General features: G+C 54.2%; 1 long non-coding RNA gene across 1 annotated transcript in view; it reads left to right on the forward strand.

Moving 5' to 3' along the window:
• Window positions 1-2882: 2882 nt before the first annotated feature.
• LOC121063931 overlaps window positions 2883-21804 on the forward strand; it is a 42687-nt gene continuing 23765 nt past the window's right edge. The window contains exons 1-2 of the long non-coding RNA XR_005816227.1: window positions 2883-3158; window positions 15951-16131. This is a non-coding gene — a long non-coding RNA (uncharacterized LOC121063931). The remainder of the gene's footprint in view (window positions 3159-15950; window positions 16132-21804) is intronic.

The raw sequence follows: 21804 nt of genomic DNA on the forward strand, positions 1-21804 counted from the left end.
GTGGCATTGGCACAGAAGAATTAGGAGGTGAATATTCTTCTGTAGTGCTGGACGTGGAGCGGAGCACCTCTGCAGCTGACTTCCACTAAAGTATCTGTGACGTACTTTAGTTTTTTTTTTTTTCTTGGTGAAGGTTTTTTTTCTTTTCTTTTTTTTTTTCCTTGTGAAGTAACAAACAACAGAGTCTTTTCAGGGCTGCTGACAAGGACAGAGCCTCTGCAAAATAAACATGGGGGTGAGCTTCCCTACCTTCTGGTTGGTCATCTGCCATGGGATGAATAAACTCCAGGGGCATGGCTTTGAATCAGAAAGTGGACCCAAGCGCCCCACACCACTGGGGATGTGGTGCTTGTGTCTGTGTCTTGGTGCTTTTCTGTTCTGCCTAATTTAAGAGCTGTCCCTGGGTCAGTGGGAGTTTAAACAAGGACAGTTTGACCCCCGTGGGCCCTCCTGTCCCAGCACTTCTGAGTGCAGAAGGCATCTGGGTGAGCAGCAGAGCCTGGAGGAGACCCATCCCAAACAGCCTCTGAGATGGTCCTGGAGGAACTCAGCTGGGAGCACGTCCCACATTGATTTGGAGTTGGAAACCTTTTATCCAGCTTCAACACCCTCCAAGACCAGACAGTATTTCTTGGAGAAGGTTAAAAAAAAAAAAAAAAAAAGATGGAAGCAAGATTTTGTTCCTTCATTTTTTAGCTTTAAATGAGCTTGGAGGAAAGCAACCCACAGTCATCATCCCTGAAAATGATCAGGGCAAGGAAACTAGAGTCTGTGGTTTCCATAAGAAGCTTCCTTCTCCTCTCATCTCAGGTGAAGCAAATAGCTTGGACATTTAACCCACTGGAAGGAGACATCTGCTGAAGGGAGCACCCAGAAATGTTCTTAGAGCAGCTCAGCTCTTGTCTCTCACAGAATCATGGAATGGTTTGGGTTGGAAAGGTCCCATGGAGATCATCTGGTTCCAAACCCTGCTGCCTCTCTGAGGAGTGCGCCTGTGTTTTCCCACTTGGGTTTGCAGTTTTTTGGGAGAAGAGGAAGCAACAAGCTTCCTGCCCATCGTTGTCCACAGGGCATCATGTATCTAAGGGACCAAAGCGTTTCTTGGTGCCGTCAAGGTGTGAGGCCTGGGGCTGGTTTTGTGGCTTTGCTGTCCAGTCCCTGAGGCTGCTGTACGCGTGTGAGAAGGTCAGTGGCAGCCCCATCCTTGCTGGTTTTGGAGCTGTGTGAGGTTATTTCTCTCCCAACAGTGAGAAAAAGGTACAGGGGCTCAAAGGAGCCCACCCCTCATAAAGGTTTGCAAGTGTGAGACAGACAGGGTAATCACGTTGCTTCTGTATTTCTACAGCACCTAGCAGGATGAGGAGCAGGTCCACAGCTGCGATTCCTGAGCTGCAATGGGAAATCACAATATCACATATTTAATAACAGTGCTGCTTGCAGCCAGGTGTGCGTGGCAGAGTAATTTCTCTATATCGCACACTGCACGAAGAAAGCCATTTGTTTCCCATCCGAGGTTACATGTGCGTGCATGCCTGTGCTGGCAGAACCGAGCATCTGCTTTCCCAGGAGCTGCTGCAAGCGTGTTTGTATTGATGCTCAGGGGAATGGCTTCACCCAGCTGCCGTGCATGCATGTGTTTGTGTGAAGAAGGGGTGCAGGCGGTGTCTGCTTAGCAGCACGTGAAGCTTTCAGAGCGTTTTTTTTTTTTTTTTTGGTGTTACACCCTCCATGTGTGCCTGAGCAAGGGACACGCTCAGCTGGCATGGGAACACGCGGGTGCGGGTCGGTCAGGAGCAGACATAGGTGTCGGGGCAGGTTTCTACCGTCAGAGCAGGCAGGGGCCACAACAGCCTTCGGGATGGACCGTGAGACGTTTCTGAGCACGGCCCTGCCGTGTGGCTGCCTGGAACAGCAGGAGGCTGGATTCCCCATCCCAGGAAGCCAGTTCCCACCCGACATCCTATGTGCCCAAGTTTCTTGGCGGCTGTCGCGTGTCTGTGTGTGGCTGGGTGAGACAGACCGTCCCTCCATAGATAGACCATCCACCTCCCCTCGGTTGTGGTCTGCATGTCCGTGCAGGAGGTTGGAGGCAGAGATGATTTATCTCCAGCCATCACCTACGCTTGCTGGGAGAGCTTTGGATCATTTCTCAGGAGATTTCCAAGCAGGTGTCGCCCCTGCGAGCCTGGGGGCTGAGCTGTGGCTGGTGCAGATGTACGTCTGTGCCTGCCTGTAGGCAAGATCTCCATCCACGACGGCAGGCGTGCGTTTGGCACGCGTACACGAAGGCATGTTACCCACGGAGGTGCGTGGTAGGCTCCAAACTCCCGTTGCACCCTCGCGTGCCGATGTGCAAACGCTGCAGCGGCACGCATCGATCGAGCTGCATTTCCCCCAGCTTTTGCACGCCCCGGTGTGTTCAGTTTGCATCTACCCGTGGGATCCCGTGGCTGCTGCACGCAGCTGCGTGTGCGTTGCCTCCCAGAGCTGTTGCATTTAACCCCCCCGAGTTCAGCCAGCCCCGGCAGCTGTTGCGTCTCCCCGCAGCTCACCCCAGGAGCTGCACCGCGCGGGGCGCGCGCGACTCCCCACGGCCGCTGCTTGCGGGCGCGCTCCCGGCCAGCCGCTGCCTCGCGTGTGCGCGCCTGTGCGGGGGCGCGCAGCCCCCCCTTCCACCCCCCCCCCCACCCCCCCCCCCCGGCGGCCGTGCCATGCCCGCCCGTGCCCCGCGGGCAGCCCCCCCGTTTCCCTCCCGCACCGGAGCGGGGCTGAGCCGGCGAGCGATGGAGAGCGGAGCGAACCCAGCGCTCGGCTTTTAAACGCCGATCCGGCCCTTTTTTGCCTTTTTTTTTTTTTTTTTTCCTCCCCCCCCCCCCCAGTGATGCGGTTGCGGAGAAAGCAGCAAATCCCCCGGCTGTGCGCGCCCTGCCCGGGATGCTCCATCCCCGCCTGTGCCGCCCGGGTGCCTGCGCGGCTGGGAGCGCTGCCTAGGGGCGGCGGGGCAGGGGAAAACACGGCTTGAAAGGGGGAGGCACGGGCCTGGGGGGGGCCACCTCCGAGGGGCTGCAGGTGGCTTCGAGGCAGGGCTTTGGGGCTCCTGCCGCCTCGTGGGGCATGGCACGCGTGGGAGCCGGGAGCGCTCGCCCCTGCGGGAGCAGGTAGGTGCGTGTGCGTGTGCGTGTGCCACGTTTGGGGCGTGCGGCCGGCTGGCGTGTCCCCTGCTGTCGTCCTCTCCGAGAGCTCGGAGGGGGTGCAGAGAGAGAAGGGGGGAGGACGGCTTTCTCCCCCCTGCCCGTGCCCCACGGCGGGGCGGATGCCTCCCGCCCGAGGATGAAGGCGAGGGGTGAGTGCGAGGAGGTGGGGAGGAGAAGCGGCCGGGGGAAAAAAGCCCACATGGGGAGATGGGAAGGGAGAAAGGTGCTCCCCTTCAGTGTGTGTGTCTCTGCGTGTGTGTGTGTGCAGCGCTGGGGCTCGGGATGCTGAATAGGTCCAGGGCTTGCAGCTGGGTTTGAGTGCTCTGCTTCTGTTCAGACTCTGCAAGAGGAGGGGATACGTGCATGTGTGGATGTACGTGTGTGTGTGTCTGCGTGTGTGTATACATCTGTATGCACAAATATATCCATAGGTACATGCGTATCCCCCGTATATATAGCTATGGATGCGCAGACACCTATGGATATCGCTCACAGTTATGGTGGGGAGAAAAAGACAGCCTCATCCCACAGCCCCCTGCCTCCTCGCAAACTTTGTCGGGGAGCCTTTGCAGCCGGTGATGTTCCCGTGTGTGTGTGCGCGCGCGCGCGCTGTGTGAACGTCTGCCTGGTTTGGATGCAGGGGAGTGAGTAAATCTCTGCTCTGCTCTTACACCGCTCTGCTGGGAGGCTGGCTGGCTGCAGAAAAGTCATTGCGTGGCGTCTGGCGAGTGCGTGTGCGTGGCGGTGGTGGTGGGATCTGGCTGTTTGCGTAGGGGCCCAGGACAGCTACTCGGGTGCATACGTATGTGCATATGCATTGCTTGCAGGGTGTCTGCGTGCCCGGTTATTCCGCCAGGGAAAGCGTGCCCACATTTTTATGCATAAGGATCCTCCTGCTTTGGGGCATGGGATGGGGGGGAGGAGAAGCTGAATGAATGAATGGGAGCAAGAGGAGGGGGAAGGAGGAGGCGTGGGGGTGGGGGAGAAAGGCGAACAGACGCATCCTATTCTCATCCTAGGACAGGCAGGAGTGCACAGCTGCTGCTGTTCCCATTCCAGAGCTTGGATCTGGTTGGGGAAAGGCAGCATAAATCTGCTAATGCTGCAGCAGGCAGCATATTCGGGAGCTGCTCTGCGTAATGCCCTCTTGTGTGTGTGCTGCCGTGGCTCCCCCCTACCCCTGTACGCACGCATGCATGCCAGCACACGTGTGTGCACGTGTGTACGTGTGCAGGGGCGGCGGGAAGCAGGCTGTGCACAAGCAAAATATGCCTGCAAACATCCTGATGAGCATCTGGAGAAGGAGGTGGTGGGGAGCAGAGCACCGCTCGGGCGCTGCGGGCGCAGGCATCTTGCAGCCATGGTCCATTTGCACCCTCACGCAGGCGCCTGCTGCTGCCGGGGGCCGGTGCGTACACACGAAGTGGGTGCACATGTGCAAGGCCAGGCTTAGGAGCTGCTTCCTCTCCTTTTTCCCCCTGAAGGCTGGAGAGCACAAGCCTTCTGCCCACCTTGGAGGTAGAGAGCTATGAAGCACGGACGGGGAGAGTGCTGCTGATGCTGGAGGAGGAGGGCGATGGTGATGTGCAGGGGAAGGGAGTGTGCGTGGATGTGTAGGGGGGGCCCGCGTCCCTGGAGGGGGCCTAGGGGACCAGGGAGCCTGCATTGCCTGCTGCGAGCCAAGGTATTTGTCATGCACGGGGAGGTGGGAGGAAGAGGGAGTGCGTGATGTGGGGGTGCTGGGTGGAGGGGGTGGATTGGTGCTGTGCCGGGGTATGGGGGGATTGGGGGTGACCCCCTCCCTCCTTCCCCCACCCCGTCCCTGTGTACCCCGCCACTCCTGGCTCTGGGCACACGCAGCCCAGCAGCATCACTAATGCAATATTCCAAGGAAGGCTCATTTGCATGGAGCATGCATTATTAATTTATTTAAATACATCCCCCCTCCCGCCTCACCCCCCCCCCCCCCCCCCCCGTGCAGACTGTACCAGCAGCGGTGAGGGAACTGCAGGGACCGGAGGGCTTCTGCCGCGGTGCCGGGGGTGAGAAGCAGCCACTCCAACCCCACTGATTTCCCTAGCTTAAAAACCTTCCCCTCCAGCCCCTTCCTCACCCGCCACCCTCCTCGCCCCATTATTTTCCCCCCCGCTACGTGCTCGCCTTTCAGGGCACCAAGCCCAGCAGCGGGCAGGTTTGCTGGGATGCGGGGAGCTGCCTTCATTGCTCTCCCCCCCCATCAAAAACCATGCCAGCAGCCGCGGATGCGTGGACTTTCCCTCTCTTCACCCAGCTCCGGGAGAAACGGGTATCTGGGGATGCGTTGTCTGATCTGGTGCAAAGCCACGCCGTGGAGCAGGAGCCGCTTGCAGGGTAGAGAGTGCATTTGGGGCAGCGGGGGGACACTGCGAGCTGTTGTGTTGGCTGTGGGGCAGCCTGCGGTTAAAATCTGAAAGGTAAAACCGCAGGCAGGGAGGAGGGAGGGCAGCAGAGCCGTGATGGTGGTCGTTCCTCCCCGGGTCGTGTCCAGAGCCAGCTGCAGCTCCGGGCAGGGCGAGCTGCCTCGCCTGACCCCGCTGGTGCATGGCGGAGCGTGCTGCCCACCTGGGAGCAGGGCTCGTGGTCACATCGGGGCCTGCCAGAGCCTCCCGGTGCCGTCAGCAGCTGTGGCAGAAAATATCACTACATTTGCTGAGACAGAGAGACCTGGCTGCTCTCTCTCTTAGCCCAAATATATATATATTATATATATATTTGCCTCACGTTAGCAGAGCTATGTCCATGTCCTGGCTTCCCTGTGCTCCCCACCCGGCGTGGCAGCTTTGTGCCCTGTTTGTCGACCCGTGGCCTCCTCTTTAATAGAGCAGACCCCACGGCAGGCTTTGGGTCTCCTGGCAGCTCGGAGGTACCCAGCCATTGCCCGAGATGAACTGCTTTGTTCATGAGTAGGACCGACCAAATAATTCGCTGTTGCTGAGGAGAAATGACCTCATTTGCTCAGCACTGACAAGCCAAGAGGAAGCCCAGTTCCAGCCGACCAGCTGAGGTACAGAAGGAGGGGAGGGCGGTTGTCACTCTCTCCCCGGCGTTACGAGGGGCTGGAAACAAGCTGTTAGGAGCCAGGTGAGTGACCAGAAGGTCAGGCCCGTCCAGGTAGTGGTGAGTGACCTGGAGGGTCTGTGAAGGTCAGGCCCGTCCACCCTCCTGCACTGCCCCAAGCGAGGTGCCAGGGCTAGGCCTTCCTGTCTGCAGCCACCCCACGAGCACATCTCCAGCCTTTTGGCACATAATTTAGTTCCAGGCGATGCTTTATGGAGCTGATGGTGCCACGTGAAGTCTCCAGAGGTGAGATGGGGTGTCTGGGGTCAAGAACCCACGTTCTCTAGACAGAGGCACCCACACTAGAAGTTAACACCTGTCTGAGTTGGTATGCCGTAGGGGAAGTACTCTTTGCAAGAAGCCATGGGTAGTTTTGACTCCTGTAGGTGTCAGTTATTCTGATAGCACAGAGATGGAGCAGATACTTTTGTAAGGAAGGGCCACCAGTAATGTGACATGTGGGTAAAGGGTCCCAGCACATCAGGAAGGATCCCTCGCTCTGCCACAGCTGGCCTGTGGGGAAATCCCTTCCCCTCTGTGCTCCTCAGCACCCACATCGCTTTTGAAAGGTGTTGGTGATAAGCTAATCACCACTGAAGGCACTATGGACATGCAGGCTGTGTCCCAGGATGATGTACAGGCTACCAGTTGCCTTAAGGCAAGGTGTCATATGTTTGTCTTCATTCTTTCTATGGCTCATGAGCTCAGTCTGTTGACCAGATGGGTCAGAGCTGCCTGTGTATTTTAGGTTACTACGAGGGCTCTGTGAGCTCTCCTTTCTCTGGGAACATCAGCATATGCATGAGAACATGTATGTGTGAGCAGGAAGAGTAGCTCTTTCTGCTAGACTGTCTGTCCTATCTTCTTGCATGCACAGGTTACGTGTGTGTGCAAAAAGTCTGCATGTGGCCATTCCCTTCTTTATAGCTTCATCCATATTATCCACATATATGAATGCCTGTGTGCATTTGTGTAAGTGCCTCTGGTAATTGTATGTGCATTTATTTCTGATATGAGTATGTGTGTAATGCACCTTTTCCATGTCTTGGACTTGATTGCTGTTCTCGAGGTTTGTGAGTGTGTAAGTGTTTGTAGCTGTGTGCCATGTTCAGCTGGATGCCATCCATCCTCCGTGTCCATATATCTTCTTCTCCCCCTGTCCTTAACGAAGCTGCTTCTTCAGGTCCCCAGGGAGAGGTCCTGTGCTTTTGGAGATAGACCTGAGTTGTATTCCCTGGTGCCACATGTATGAAGCGAGCTAGCCTTTCTGACATCTGCGTGCTCAGGTACATCCAGAAACATCAAGCCTTGAACCACGAGGCAGGCCTGATTCATGTTATTTCCAAGGCTGTAGTGAGGCCAGTCTGGAAAACCTGGCATTCAAACCTGGGTGCTATTCTAACTGAAGGAGGGTGATAAATTGGAGGGAATTCAGAAAAGAGAAACAAAAAATGATGAAAGGGCTTGAGGGACTTATGAGGGGAGATTAAAAGGACTAAATATGTAGAGCTTGGCTAGATGATGACACGACAATGGTTCACATGTATTTGAGGACTGTAAATACCGAGGAAAGGAAGAGATTATTTTGGAGGGGCAAAGGATGGGCAGAAGTGTGAGATGAGGCTGAGCAAGGGGAAGAACCTTTGGAGAATGTGCAGATAGTGTTGTTGAGGGAGCACAGAAGTGGTACGGGGGGAATGAGTAAATAGAGTCTGATGAGCCCATCCTTTCTGGCTGGAGAGGTAGTCTAGGAAACAATCCTGTGGGAAGTGCCTTGGGTGAAAAGGGGATTTGCCACAACAGCTTTCTAGAAGAGTACAGGCTAAACTTTCCAGAATTAATGGTTCCCTCTTTCCAGGCAAAGATGGTTTGGCATGGGGACAGTGGGGTCAGGAGGATCAGGCTTCTGTCCTCTGACTCCCTAGTCACAGATGGCTCAGAATTGGGACAACAAGGTCAGGAGGATTAACACCCCTCCTTTTTTTTTTTCCCCCATTGCAGTCACAGGCCAGGAAAATTGAGTCAGATCAGAATAAAAGGATTAGTGTGGAGAGGCTGCCGTGAATAGTGTGATAGACAGGTCAGGAAAATGGAAGGGAGTTCAAGAGGGGTTGCCCCCGTTACAGATGGTCTGCTGAAAGGGCTCTGTGTTTATCAGCAGGGAAAGGGGATTTGGTCTCACAAAGTTTGGAACAACACATCGAGGGGACTAGGCACAGATGTTATCCCCAGCAAGGATCTGTACTAGGATGAGTGGTTGAGATGACCTCAGACCTCCTTCCAGCTTTACGGCAGGGAGAAAAAACCCTTCTTGGAAGGGGGTCTGTTTGTTCTGTTGTCTATCCATCTCCAGGAAGACCTCATGCACCAACATGACATTGGTACTCATAGCTCCTACTTGCCCTTGACCTCTTGGTCAGTCTGTCTGTGGAAAGCCATGGGAATGTAGGAAGGATCTTCTGATCCAAGATGGAGGTCCTTCCAGTCCAGTCCAGTATCTCCAACAGTGGCTAACACAGGATGGCCAGAGGGAAGAGCATACCGACAGGAACACTTCCTCTGACCTCCCTTTTAGCCTCTAGTGATGTGTGGCTGAAGTCTTGTGCTAGAAGATCTGCTGTACACCTCTTAGGTCTCTATGGATTTTTTTCTTCCATGACTTTGTTCCACCACTTTTTGAAGTCAGTTCAAGTTTTAACATCAACAGAAACTTAGAGCAGGAAGTTCCACAGCTTAAAAATGCAGAGTGAAACAGCTTCTGCTTGTCTTGAGCCTGTTACATTCTTGTTTGATTTCCCGACCCTTAATTCTTGGGTGGGAGGAGACAGTCAATACCTGTCCCCTCTAACCTTCCTGTGTGGGTTTTATAGATCTCTCTCGTGTTGCAGTCTCTTATCATCTCTTTTCCAGGTCCCACAGAGGTGAATGTTTTTGTGTCAGCTGCAGGGCACGATGTAGAGGAGGGGAAGAAGCTGGGCAAGGGCTCTGAACCAGCTAGGGGTGCCTTGGGCCATAAAGACGGGACTGGGCAGGGCTCTAGGAGGCCTGGAAAAATAGGAAGGAAAGTGTTGAAGTGGACCTCAGGATGCAGGGATGGCTTATGTGGGCAGGAGCTGTGGTGTTCAGCACAGACAGGAGCTAGGACTGGCCAATGTGGAGCAGGTGAGGGGATTGACAGGCCAGAGGTGATGGAGAGCTGGTTAGGACTCTGATCTGAACATGACTAGGTGCTGTTCAGATCAGCAGAGAGGAAAGGGATGATTGATGAAGGGTCAGCCTGCAGACACAAATGCCTTGGGAAAATACGGGTTGGACATCCTGCTGGTGTGATGCTCAGTGAAGGAGAGTGGGAAGAGAGGGTAAGAGGATGTGGACTACATCTGAGAAAGCTCTCAAACTTAAGAACAGCACAGAGAGATCTTGACCCATTTGAAAGAGATGCCCAAGAGTCATCTCCCAGGTCAGCACTAGGCTTTTCTAAAGCAGACTGAGAGATTCAGTAACAAAACCCTCGCTGACATTAAGATTTTCTCAGCCAGCTGATGGAAGAAAGACGAATGAAAATGGAACACCAGCCATCTTGTGGTCATTCTTCAAAGAAAATAGGTTCAGAGGGAGGAAATGGGCTCATGCCAGGATGAAAAAGGGTCTGGGAGAGGGTGAAACAACCTTTTGGACTGGAGGGTTCAGGGAAAGAAGAAGGTACCTTCTGTAGCCCTTAGGACATCTGCCGAGGAAAGCTGTTCTGAGTAAGCTTTGAATTCAGGGCTGTGGGGGACTGAGGTGAGTGATGGGAAGCCTGCTCAGATGCTGTCAGATGGGAGCTGGGCCAGGGGAGGCAGCGGGGAGACTGAGGGATGGTAATGCCAGCAAGGGGTGAGGATGAGGGGAGAGGTTTGATGTGAAGGAAGGGGCAAGAGATGAAGGCAGAGAGGCTTGAGTAGCATCAGGAGGAGAGGCAGCAGCGAGGGGCTGGGGACAGAGCAGGGCTGATCCCTGTAGCAGCCACTGATGTCCTGAGATTTCAGTCTCTGTTCCCTGCAGAGCACCTCTCATGGGGCAGGGAGCTCGTCTCCAACTCCATCAGCGTGCTCCCTGCCCGCTGACACCACGGGGCAGTGCAGCAGCCTCACTCTTCCTCACAGACCAGGGAAGGTGCAGCGACACACTGCACCAAACCAGGTGTGTGTAAGGCTCTCATACCAGTAGCCGAGAGTGGGAATGGCGAGGGAGAAGGCATTTCCCTTCTTAACTTCACTTTCTTCTGCCTGATACCCCATGCTGTTGTAACCTTACATTCCTTTCCTGCCTGCTCAGTTAACACCGGCTGCACCCCGTGCCTCTGTTTGCTTTCCTTTAATCCACGGGATGGATCAGTGACAGACCCCCACTGTAATTTTTTAAATCAAAGCCCTTTATCTTGAATTGAGCAAGGTCGGGGGAAGCATCTTAAGGCATCAGCCGCATTTTCTATCTCTGCCTGAGAGCAACTTAAAGGATGGCTCAACAGGATTAGTAGAAAACGCAAGATTGGACAAATGGATTTGGCAGGGGCTGGCTGGTGGGCCCGAGGGAGCGGGAGCTTGCTGTGCTGGGAAATGGGAAGGCTGGGCTCTGCTCAGGGCCCTGCTCATCCCACTCCATCCCCAGCCTACCCGGCACTGCTGGAGGTGTGGATTAGCAGGCTGGGGGCACGGAAAACAGCCTGTCATTAGAGCCTTCTTCCTTGGCTTGGCTTCTTCTCCCTCGTTTCCTCTCCACGGCCCTCCTGCGCCAGCCTGGCCTCGTGTCCTGGGGCTCTTTGTCAGCGGAGAGCACCCCAGCCCGTGCATGCTGCCCATGGGGGATGCTCCCGCAGTTCCTGCACAGAAAAGGATTTGCATGCATGGTGGGGGAGAGCCGGCCTGGCCTGTTTATTCTTAACGCTCTGCATTATCTCCATTAATAATGCCACCTCTGCCTCACATGCTAATTAAGACTCAAGATTGTTAATGTAATAGGGAATTTGGGCAGAGACCACACAAGACTGGCTGGATTAAGTTAACCTTATGGACTGTTAATGGATCTCCTGGAGGGGCATTTCTGCCTAATGAGAATCCAGCTTGAATGGTAATCAGGGGCTTGCTCTGCCTGCTCAGCAGGGACCTTCAGCTGGAGGATGGGGAAAGGCATGGGCAGGAGCTGCTCACGGGGAAAGGGGGGAGGATGAGGAGGGGAGAAAGGGGCTCAGGGCTGGGGGAGAGACCTTAGGGTGAGGGAAGAGCGGAGGCAAATGGTGGAGGAGCTCCAAGCTGAGAGAGGAGCAGAAATGATGGTGTTGCTGCACTTGGGGAGCCCCAAGTGGCTGCTGTGGCTGGCCCGCACTGGTTGTGTTAAATTTTAACACAAAGCGCTGTTTTTCCTGGTCGTGATTGCCAGCAGTGAAAAGGTCACCCAAACTGCCTCAGCTACGTGCAGGGATCCTCTCTGAGAAAACCAAAAACAACAACAAAAACCACCTGGGGAGATCCTGGCCTGGCTCCCAGACACCTGCACCATGGGTCTGGAGAATCAACGAGATGGACCTTCTCAGTTGTACGGTGTGGGGAAAACATTGGGGAATGGATGGGATGTGCCACTGAGCTCTCTTATTTATAAGGAATTCAGTGTCTTGCTGGTGAGCAACAAGGCGAAAGGCTGGGTCTCTGTTCAGAGGAAACCTGGGGACAAAGTAAAGGAGACAGAATTTGAGTTTGGAGGCTTTCAGCATACAGTGCTGGGTGAAATTTGGGGATATCAGTTTGGTGGATGGATTTTCACATCTGCCTCCAGTGTGCCAGTTTTGTTCTCCACAGGGGATGGGAGCAGAATGGGACACGGGGCAAAGGCAAAGCCTGAAATGGAGGCCGATCACTTGTAGTTTAATTTGGGGAATTATTTAGATCATCGCTCGAACAAATATATATAGCTCAGGGTATGGTGTTTGGGAGGAAGGTAGTGATCTGCAGAACTGGTTAAAGGAATAAAGAAATGGCTTATTTATTTATTTATTTATTTTATTTATTTATTTATTTATTTATTTTTTCTTGATAAAGCCCAATGCCCCAGGATGTCCTCCCAGTGGGCAGGCTCCGTGCTTTGGGTCCCAGCTGGGAGGTTGCTCAGTACGTCTGGGATCTGGCCCTAGGTTTAGCCTTACGAAGTGGGAGCAGTGGCAGAGCAGCCAAGACATGTCCCTTTGGCTCTGGAGGCATGAACTTGAGCTGGGCTGATTGCAATTGGTGCAAAACGTTTCCTGCACCAATCCCGGCTGTGGGTGATGCTGGCTGGGGAATTGAAAATCAGTCAGGTATGACTGCAGGAGTCACTTTATATTCTCAGATACAGGGGCTGCTGTCTCCTAACTGTACCTTGGGCTGTCTTACCTGAGCTGTCTCAGCTTTAGATGGCCCAGGGGCTGGATGTGAACCTCGAGTCTGCTTTGTGGTGGAAATTCAGGGTTTGGGTGAAGGCTCGTGATGCAGTTTCAGGGGGCTGGAAATGGGTGGTAAGGACGCGGAAAAGGAATGGGTTCAGTTCAGGTTGCCCAGCGAGGTTTTCCTTCCTTTTCTGGCTCTTGGTATGGGAAGATACCAGGGAACTGCAAGGAAGGGAGTTCCCTTGCTGTGTGTTACTGTGTGGGAGTCGGTTCCCGGGGCAGAGTACGCTGCTGCCAGTGAGCGAGGGGAACCGAGGGAAGGCGAGAAAGGAGAAGCAGAGACCCGGAGGAGAGGCAGCGCAGGAGCCAGACAGACTCTTCCACCCAGAGAGGGATCCCTTCTCTGCGGACGTGAGCACATCCAAGGGGGCACGTGGCACAGTTCTGTGTGCACTCGTAACATCACAGGGATGCTCAAGCTGCAGATGTACACTAACACAGTCAGTGTATAGAGGCTGCCTGTAGGAAATGCTCACGCACACATGCACAAACATGGTCACACCACTCCCCGTGATTCCTGCACACCCACGTGCACACGTGGCACCACGTTGTCCCTCTTGTCCCCTTCCAGCATTGGCTCACACTCATGGAAACACTGACAGAGGCACATTTTTGCATCTTCCAGGTCTCCTTGCTTGCCAGCACAAAGCAGGTATGTGAGGATGAGGCAGAACAAATCCTTTAGAGATGAACAAGACGAACACCATGCAGATGTACATGTGCAAACACTCATGCACATCCCCCTTGCTCCTGTTCACCCTGCTGCCTCTTTCCCTTGCTGCTTGTTCAGCCCATCGTGGTGCTGCTTTCATGCCCCTGACGCGCAGGAGCAGATGGTTTGGAGGCCAGTTTAGGACGATGGTTCCCTTTTCCACCAACAGCTCTCTTCAGCTGCTTAGCTCAGTGCTAAGTATCTCAGCGATGAAGATCCTCCTTGCCTACCCACACACGACACCTCCGTCTCACCTCCCAGCTCCTATTAGAAACCCTGAGGCCAAAGCCCTCTTTAAATCACCCTCCTGACAGCGCTTTAACCCAAGAGGCACTTAAGGCCGCGGTGGCTTTTCCACCTTCAGCAGCACATGTTAGCTCTGACAAAATGAGGCAGCTCCTTCTCCGCTCCGCTCTGTACACGTGCCTTGCTGAGGCCCAAAAGGCTCTCGCTTGTCCCCTTTCAGCCTGCATTATTCATCTCCTGTAATGCACAATTGATGTTTGTGGGCAGAGGCGAGCAGGTACAGCTGAGCACAACGGAGAGGAAACGCCAGCCCTAGCAGGCAGAGATTGCCCGGCTGCATGGGCCAAGTTGAGACGAGGGAGAGGAAATACTCACCCTTTTGCAGGCACTTCTGAAAGGTAAATGGTGGTGGTGGAAGAGGGGCATGCTGGAGGGGTCGAGGCGGTGCTGGGGGCTTCCCCACAGCTTTTTTTTCCTGGCTCCTCGTGCGCTGCCGCCCGCAGGTGTGAGCAGTGCGTGCGGTGCGTGCGTGGGAAGGTGGGAATGCGCCTGGGGAGGTGTGAAGTAGGTGGCTCTGGGCAGCGTGCGTGGCTGAGTAACGTTGGGGAGGGTGCATTTGCATGTGGTGGTGGGGAGGCTGGGGGATGCTTTGTGAAGAGACATGGAAACCGGTGCGTGTGTGTGTGTGTGAGGGCAGGTAGCCGGCATCAGTCAATTTCAGAGCACTCGGGGCTGGCGGGACCTCGCGCTCTTCTTTGCACACAAATTACGCACATCAGAAGAAAGGTGGAAGGGAGAAGGGATGAGCATTTCACAAGCTCTCTGCTCCACCGACTTTGCCCCAAGGAGCTGCAACCCATGTCAGTGGACAGATACTTGGGCTTTGCTGGGAGGTGGTGGAGCAGGAAGAACTAGAGAAAGCGCAGAAAAAGGAAGATTTGGGGGATGGAGGCAGTAGGTGTGCGTGTGTGCACACGTGCAGGTGCACAGCGTGATGCAGCTGTCTCCAAAGTGAGTTCCAGCTTCCCAACTTCCAAGGATGATGTTATTTTTTTTTGGTGAGTGATGCCGGCTGTCTGCGTTTCATGTGTAGTTTGTGTTTGCCTGCCTGTGCTGGATGTTGATGAGTATTTGTGTTTTCCATGTGACAGAATATGGCTGGTGTTTGATGATGCTGGGGCTAGCGTTTAGGATCCAGAAGGATGGTTTGCCACTGTGTGGGCTGAGTTAGGTAGGTAACAGTGTCTGATGCTATCAGCCTGTGTGCTGCAGGCAATTTGTAAGCATAGTATATCCGTGTGTGATATGCAGCCAGCGGTGCTTGCTTGACTTATGTTCCTAAATGTGTCGGGATGTTTTATGTGCTTTTGTTTTCTTATTGATGGGTGCGTTGTGATATACTGGTGCACCGCTTGCTGCGATGTAGATGTGTGTGTGTGTAGATGGCAGTATTTCTGGTATTGGCACAGAGGTGGGTTTATTAAGTGACGTGTTTCTGTGCGGTGAAAATTATGGATAAGTGGTCAGGGGTTTGTGTGTGGTATAGATATGTTCAGGAATTCAGCATGCAGGGGCCAGCGTTCACTCTGCCACGCAGAAATGCTGCTGCTGCGTGCTCCGGAGCGGCGGCACAGGCTGCGTGTAGCTGATGTGGCTGCGTGGTGGTTGTCTGAAAGGTCAGAGGCATGCCCAAACAGCTGTGCAGCCCCGTCAGTGCGGCACACGCGAAGGAGAGAAGCCAACACCTTGCCTTTTGGGGGGGCTGAGTTGGCGGGGGATCCGTGCAAGGTGGCGTGGCAGGGGTGGGATGCTGGGGGGTGCGAGTGGCAGCACTTTGAGCGTGAGGAGAGCCCGCGGGGGGCACCTCGGGTGGGAGGCTGTGTGTCTGCCAGCCTGGCCCCTGGGGATGCAGGCCACCCTGTCTCCATCCTCCAAACCCCTTTCCGTCGGTCTGTCTGCCTGCTCCGCTGCCTGTGTCCAGCTGCCTGCTCCCACACCGTCTCCTCCGCCCCGGCTCGCTCGCACCCCATGCTGCCTGTGGACTCAGCAGCTGTGCATCTCTCCGTCCCTCCCACACACGCACATTCGCACACACACACACACCCTGGATCTTCATCTGTGGTATATTCAGTTGCCATTGGAAACCTAAGAAAGAAGTGAATCTACCCTCCAAGTCTTAAGCTGGTGTTTTTTTCTTTCTTTTTTTTTTTTTTTTCCTCCCTTTTCTCCTCTCCTCTCCTCGCAGAAGGCGAAGTCTTTCGCGATGAATCCCCGGCAGCTTCGATCGAGCGGTGAGCTGGAGCACCTACCCGCAGGCCACTCCTCGATGTGACTGCACGGAGGCCTTCGCCAGCGCTCGGAGAGGCGAGCAGAGCCGTGGATTTACCTCCCGCGCACCCGCAGCCCCCCAGCACAGGCACCGCCAGGTAAGCGAGCCCCGGCTCGGCTGCCTGCATCCATCTCCCTCCTGCTTGTTCCCCAGAGGTGCGAGGGAGGGGAGAGGCAGGGGATTCTGCCACACCACGGCTGAAGCCCCAGCGTCCCACGGCCACCCCGCAGCGAGGAGCTGCTCTCCCCCCCTCCGGCCCCCTTTTCCCCCCGCATGCATCTGCGGGGCGGGGAGGCTCGCGATGGAAACGCTGCATGGTTGCTGCGCGAGGTCCTGAGCCTCTTCCCCTCCTTCCTCACCCTTCTCTTTGCGCACACACCTGTCTGCTCCTCTCCCCGTGACATTTTTCCTCCTGGTTTCTGGGGAGAACGGGCAGCCGGGCTGATGCTGCAGAGAGGCGGCGGAGGAGGAGGCTGCTCCAACCCAGAACGGTCGGGCTCTGCCAGCAGGGCCTGGGTCCCCTCGGGGACACATCCTGCCACAGGGCATCACGCTGCCGGCTGTGGGGCAGGCGGGGGGGCCCCCTCCCTCCTTGGCTCGCAGGTATTTTGGGCATCCCCGTTCCCCGCGGAGGGTGCTGGCCTCCATTTCCCTGCCCGGTACCTCCTCTGGTACCCGGCCCAGCCTGGCACTGCTTTTGGATGCTCTCTGTCCCTGCTTATCTGCTGTCCCCTGGTGCTCCTGCCTGGCTGCAAGGGATGTTTTCCTGCCGGAGCCTGCGTGTTTCATAAGCCGGCAACGCCACCTGCCCTGCACAGGCAGCAAAGGGGCCCAGCCTGACCCAGTTTGGGGTGCAAAGCTTGGGGGGGGGGCACCTGAGCAGGCCGCCCACTGCCAGGACAGCCCTTGGTGCCCCCTACCACCGGGGAAGGCAGGATGATCAGCTGTGCTATTGCCACGCAGTATTTTTGTGCTGTGGCATGAGGAAGGGAAGGGAGCAAGGAGCAGCTCTTTCTCCCCCTGCCTGGGCAGGCCCAAGAGGGGCTTTTGGAGGGGAGGTTTGGGGGTTCGCACCTGGCAGGCTGTGGTGTCAGGCTCTGCGCAGATGTTCCTCATTTTTCTGAGTCAGATTTTGGGGCTGCACTGTTTTTCCTTGGGGAAGGGGCCACTAGCCCCCCACAGATGCCCGTTGACGGTGCCCCCTCTCTGGCCACCCCATCACCTCCCTCTCCACTCCCATCTGGTGGCGCTGGCTGTTTCTCTCCCTCTTTTCGGGTACCTTCGTGCTGCCTGTCCCTTCTTCAGCAGCACCCCTTCTTCCCTCCCTCTCCACTCCTCTTCCTCCCTCGTGACCACGCGGTTGCGCTCAGTGTCGTTACTGGGGGGTTTGCAGAAAGCAGGCTCCTCCCGGATGGAGCCTTTTTGGCGTTGGTTAAATGCCTCAGCCCTCTCGGGGCATGGCTTTGGCATGGACTCGGGGCGGACGAGACAATAAATCCAGCTCTAGGGAGCTCGGTATCAGGTCAAAAGTGCTGCGGCTACGTGGTGGAAAATGCTGATCCAATATGAACTCACTCCGCCGGTTCAGATTTGTTTAGAAAACAAAGTTGGCTTAACTGTGTGCTGGCAAGGTTTGCGTTGCGTTGGGCGTTATACATCTGCACCGCTCTGGCTTGATGCTGGCTCCGGTGTTGTTTGTCCTTCCACACCTGGCACGCGCTCCAGACAGTGTGTGCGCACTGGAGAATTTGACAGATGCAATGGCACATGGCAGCCAGCCCGCTCCAGTCCCTCCTGTCGGGAGAGGTGGCTGGAAAAGGGGCTGAACTGCAGCGTTAGCAGCGAGCAAGCCCCGTCCCACCCCGAGAACCTGAGTCCTCAACACCCCACCACGGCCCACGCATGGGGCTGGAGTGGCAGCATCGTTCCTCAGGAGCATGGTGGCAGAAAAATGGGTCATACCATGGGCAGGACAGCCCCACGGGGGACAGGTGCTTGCTTGGGACAGTGCGGGCACAAAACTTTACTGCTTGTTGCAGGGGCTTTTTCCAGACCTGCCACTTGGGGGCTTAGTTGCTGAGGGTTAGTTTTGTTTGCAGGTGATGAGTGGTTCACCTGGTGCTTGTGCGTGGATGTGTTCAATCTAGTGACAAGGAGTATTTACCGACCAGATTTTGCGGCATGCTTTCCTCTAAAGCCCAGCAGGATGAGCTACTGAGGGGCTCCTGAAATCCTGATCCCAGCGAGATTGCCGTGATGTGCCTCAGTTTCCCCTACCATTAAGTGTGGAAACCATTTCAGGCTGCAGGGGAGGATGCTGTGGGGAAAGGGAGATGCAGCCCTTCGTGGGGGGCTGGATGCTGAAGGAGAATCTGTAATGCCCGGGGTGCCGTGTGCCAGGGCCGAGGCGGTGATGCACTCAAGCCTCCGTTTGTCTTGGAGGAGAAAGGGAGCTTGTGGCTCGTCACTGTGGAAACAGAGTGGGGATTCAACGGCGGAGGGCAGGCTCCTCGGCCGGGCCCCCCCGAGCAGCCACGCCGTGCGTCGGCCTGGATGTCACGGGAGCCAAGGGGACCCTGGTACTGACTGTGACAGGCGGGTGGCCGTGCCCAGCCCCACGCCTCGCCCCACACACCCCACAGACACTGCTGGGCATATCCGAGGACAGCCGATGGTGCACACGTGTGACAGAGGAGCTGGGGACTTGTGTTGGGCGGTGGAAGGTGGCCTATCTGGGATACATGTCTTCAGACTGCTTCTGAGAAATATTTATGGCCGAATTACCTCACACAGGCAGTGTCCGCAAGAAGTGAATTCACCAGCTGCAGGAGGCTGAGCTTTCTCCTCAGTTGCCCCATCAGTATCTCTCTTAAGAACGGAATAGCAGCAAGAAAAGAAGAGGTTTAGGGAAGTTTCTTCTCCTCCTTTGCAGGATATACCTGAGTACACGTGCGTCAGGTAGGGCATGTATACCAGCTCTAACACAGAGTGTGGGCAGGTTTCCTACAGATAATCCAAAAGTGATTTCTGATGGGAGCGTGGCAGCCTGCAGAAGGCTTCCAGAAGCTGCACCACCCATCTTGGCTTGCAGACAGGCTTGCAGGTGAAATGCGTGAACATGTGCCCCCAGCTGGGCACACGTTCATCGCGGTGGATCTGGGACACAGACGTGTAGGTGCTGGTTGCCTGTTTTGAGCTTCTTCCCTGTCCCTGTGCTGTAGGATCCATGGGTCATGTGGCCTCAAGTCAGTGGTGTCAGGGCCATCGGGCTGTGCCCTGATTTGAACTGCCATGCCTTTTAAAGCCAGCCAGCGTGGGGAGAGCTATCGAGAACCAGCCCGGCACAAAGAGAGAAACACTCATATAATGGGGCTACTTATTTGAGTTCCCCAGCATTTCCTATTGCGTTTCATGTCTTGGGGCTTATTCACAGTTGAAAGGCAATCAATGGAGCTAACAGCCCAGCATTGTTCTGCTCACCTTCTGATTTACTTCCTTTCATCCTTGCTGGGTTTCATCTCCTCCCAGGTTCATGCATCCCCCAGCACTGAGGTCGCTTTCTTTTTATCGCACCTTGGGCTCTGTATAATCAAGCTAGCTCTGCTCTTGCCCTGAATCTTCTGGGGTCAAGGTGGAAATCACTATTCAGCAAGAGACCCAAACAAATGAGCAAAACTAGCCTGGTCGGTCGGAACAGGGTGGAAGTTATCCAAGAAATCTCACACTGATCAATTCCAGTCACCTCCTGTGTTTAAAGTGACTCAGTATCTCCAATTTTAGGATGTTGCTGGGGAGCTGAATTCTCTTATGATTTCTCTTATACCAGTCGTTCCTACCAACAGTGTTTGTGAGATTCTTTTCCCATATCTGCTTAGATAAGGAACTGTTGGAAACCATGCTGGCAGAATAAAGGGTGCTGGGACAAAGCCAATCATAAAAAAAATAACAACAAAAAGCCCTCCCACAAAACCTCCCCCGCTTCCCTGAACAATAAGTTATCAAGTCCAGATGGTTAAATCTGAGAGTTTGGAAGGAGCTTAAGTGATTGAGCTGCTAACAAAAATATGCAATCTCTTGTGGAAAAAAAAAAAAAAAAAGCTACTGATTCGGGGAATTGCAGAAGACCAAATGTTGTACCTATATTTAAAAAAAGACTCCAGTGATGATCTGGAGAATTATAGATCAGTAAGCTTTGCATCTGTATCTGGTAAACTGGTGGGGACGATAATTAAAAAACAACACAGGAGACATCTGGAAGATTGTGGTCTGATAGGGCCTAACCAGCGCGGGTTTCAGCAGAGGCAAACTGCGTCTTGCTAATCTCCTACAACTCTTTGAATGTGTCGATAAAGCAATGGATAAAGGAGGACCGATTGATATAATGTGTTTAGACTTCCAAAAGGCTTTTGAAAGATCCTACACAAGAGCTACTGAAGAAGCTAAGCAGTCAGTGAGAGACAAAATATTGACATAGATCAAAAAACTGAGTAGGAGACTGAAAGAATGAGGGGATTAAACAGCCAAGTTTCACTGTGGCAAGAGGTTAATGTGGCCTCCAGGTTCCCTTCCAAATCCCATGTGATTTAGTGCATTGTTTAATGACTTGGAAAGGTGGGAGGAGAGAGACGCTGTGTGAAAATCTGCACATGAGACCAAGTTATTAAGTTAGCTGTGGCCAGGAAGGGTTGTGGGGAACAGCAGGGAAAGAGCTATGTTAAGTGAATGTGCTGCTCTCGGGTGAACAAAATGCAGTGATGATACGATCAAAGTCATGGGTGGTGCAGGGCAGACTCTCAGCCCCTTCAGACACCCCGAAAGGTCCTGAATGAAGTGTGTACATACGTGGGCATATGTCAGGGAGCTCACTGCAGAGCTCTGCCCCATGTTCTCCTGCCCTTGAGCAGTTGAAGTAGCTGTTGGCTGCAGAGGTGGTGGGTAGAGAGTGCTTGGTGAGATGGAAAGCCTGTGGACACCCGAGTGAAGAGATGGGGAGAAGGGGGTTAGACAGTGAGCTGGGAGTGGCTGTTGTACGAATAAAAGTGAGATTTATGAGTACTGTCATCACACCTGAGTGAGGCAATGCACAGTGAAATCACATTGCATGGCATTGAGGTTCACAGAGTTGGTTTATGGAGCTCTGTGTCATGAAATATTGCCAGGACCATGAATTTAACAAGGTCCATAGTGGGCTTGTATATTTTTGTAGAGAGCAGGGATACACAAATGAATTTTAATAAAGGACAAGCCCAGCCTGAACCCTCAGGTTCAATCTTCAGAGCCTACATTAACCTGTAATTCCTAGCAGCTGATGGGAAAACCAAAATAGGAGCACATTGTCCTTCAATTGTCTGCCTTGATTTTTTCCACCTTTTCCACCTAAAAAAAATGGTGATGACTTCCATCAGACTCAGTGTGGATATCTCTGATCTGAAATGGTTGTTCCCCGGTGTACACCTTACCTTAAGAATACTCACTGGGATGTGAGTAGGGAGCTTCTTATGTCCTGACTCTTCCTAGCATCACTTGTGTTTGGGAGCATCCCCAGGCTCAGAGAAGAATGGGGTCACATTCTCTCTTCACCTAAACTGGCATAATCCTGCCAAAGTCAATAGTAAAACAGAGTTTTCAGCCTCGGAGTTTAAACTCAGTTGAAAACCAGACAACACACACACAAATGCAACAACCGCATCAATACTTGAAATCGCTTGAGGTCACAGACCTAAGCTGGAAAGTTTCCAGACATTTCTGGCAGGTTGCCTGTGCTTCCACA

This window comes from Cygnus olor, chromosome 1 (genome assembly GCF_009769625.2).
Source record: "Cygnus olor isolate bCygOlo1 chromosome 1, bCygOlo1.pri.v2, whole genome shotgun sequence".
NCBI classification, from domain to species: domain Eukaryota; kingdom Metazoa; phylum Chordata; class Aves; order Anseriformes; family Anatidae; genus Cygnus; species Cygnus olor.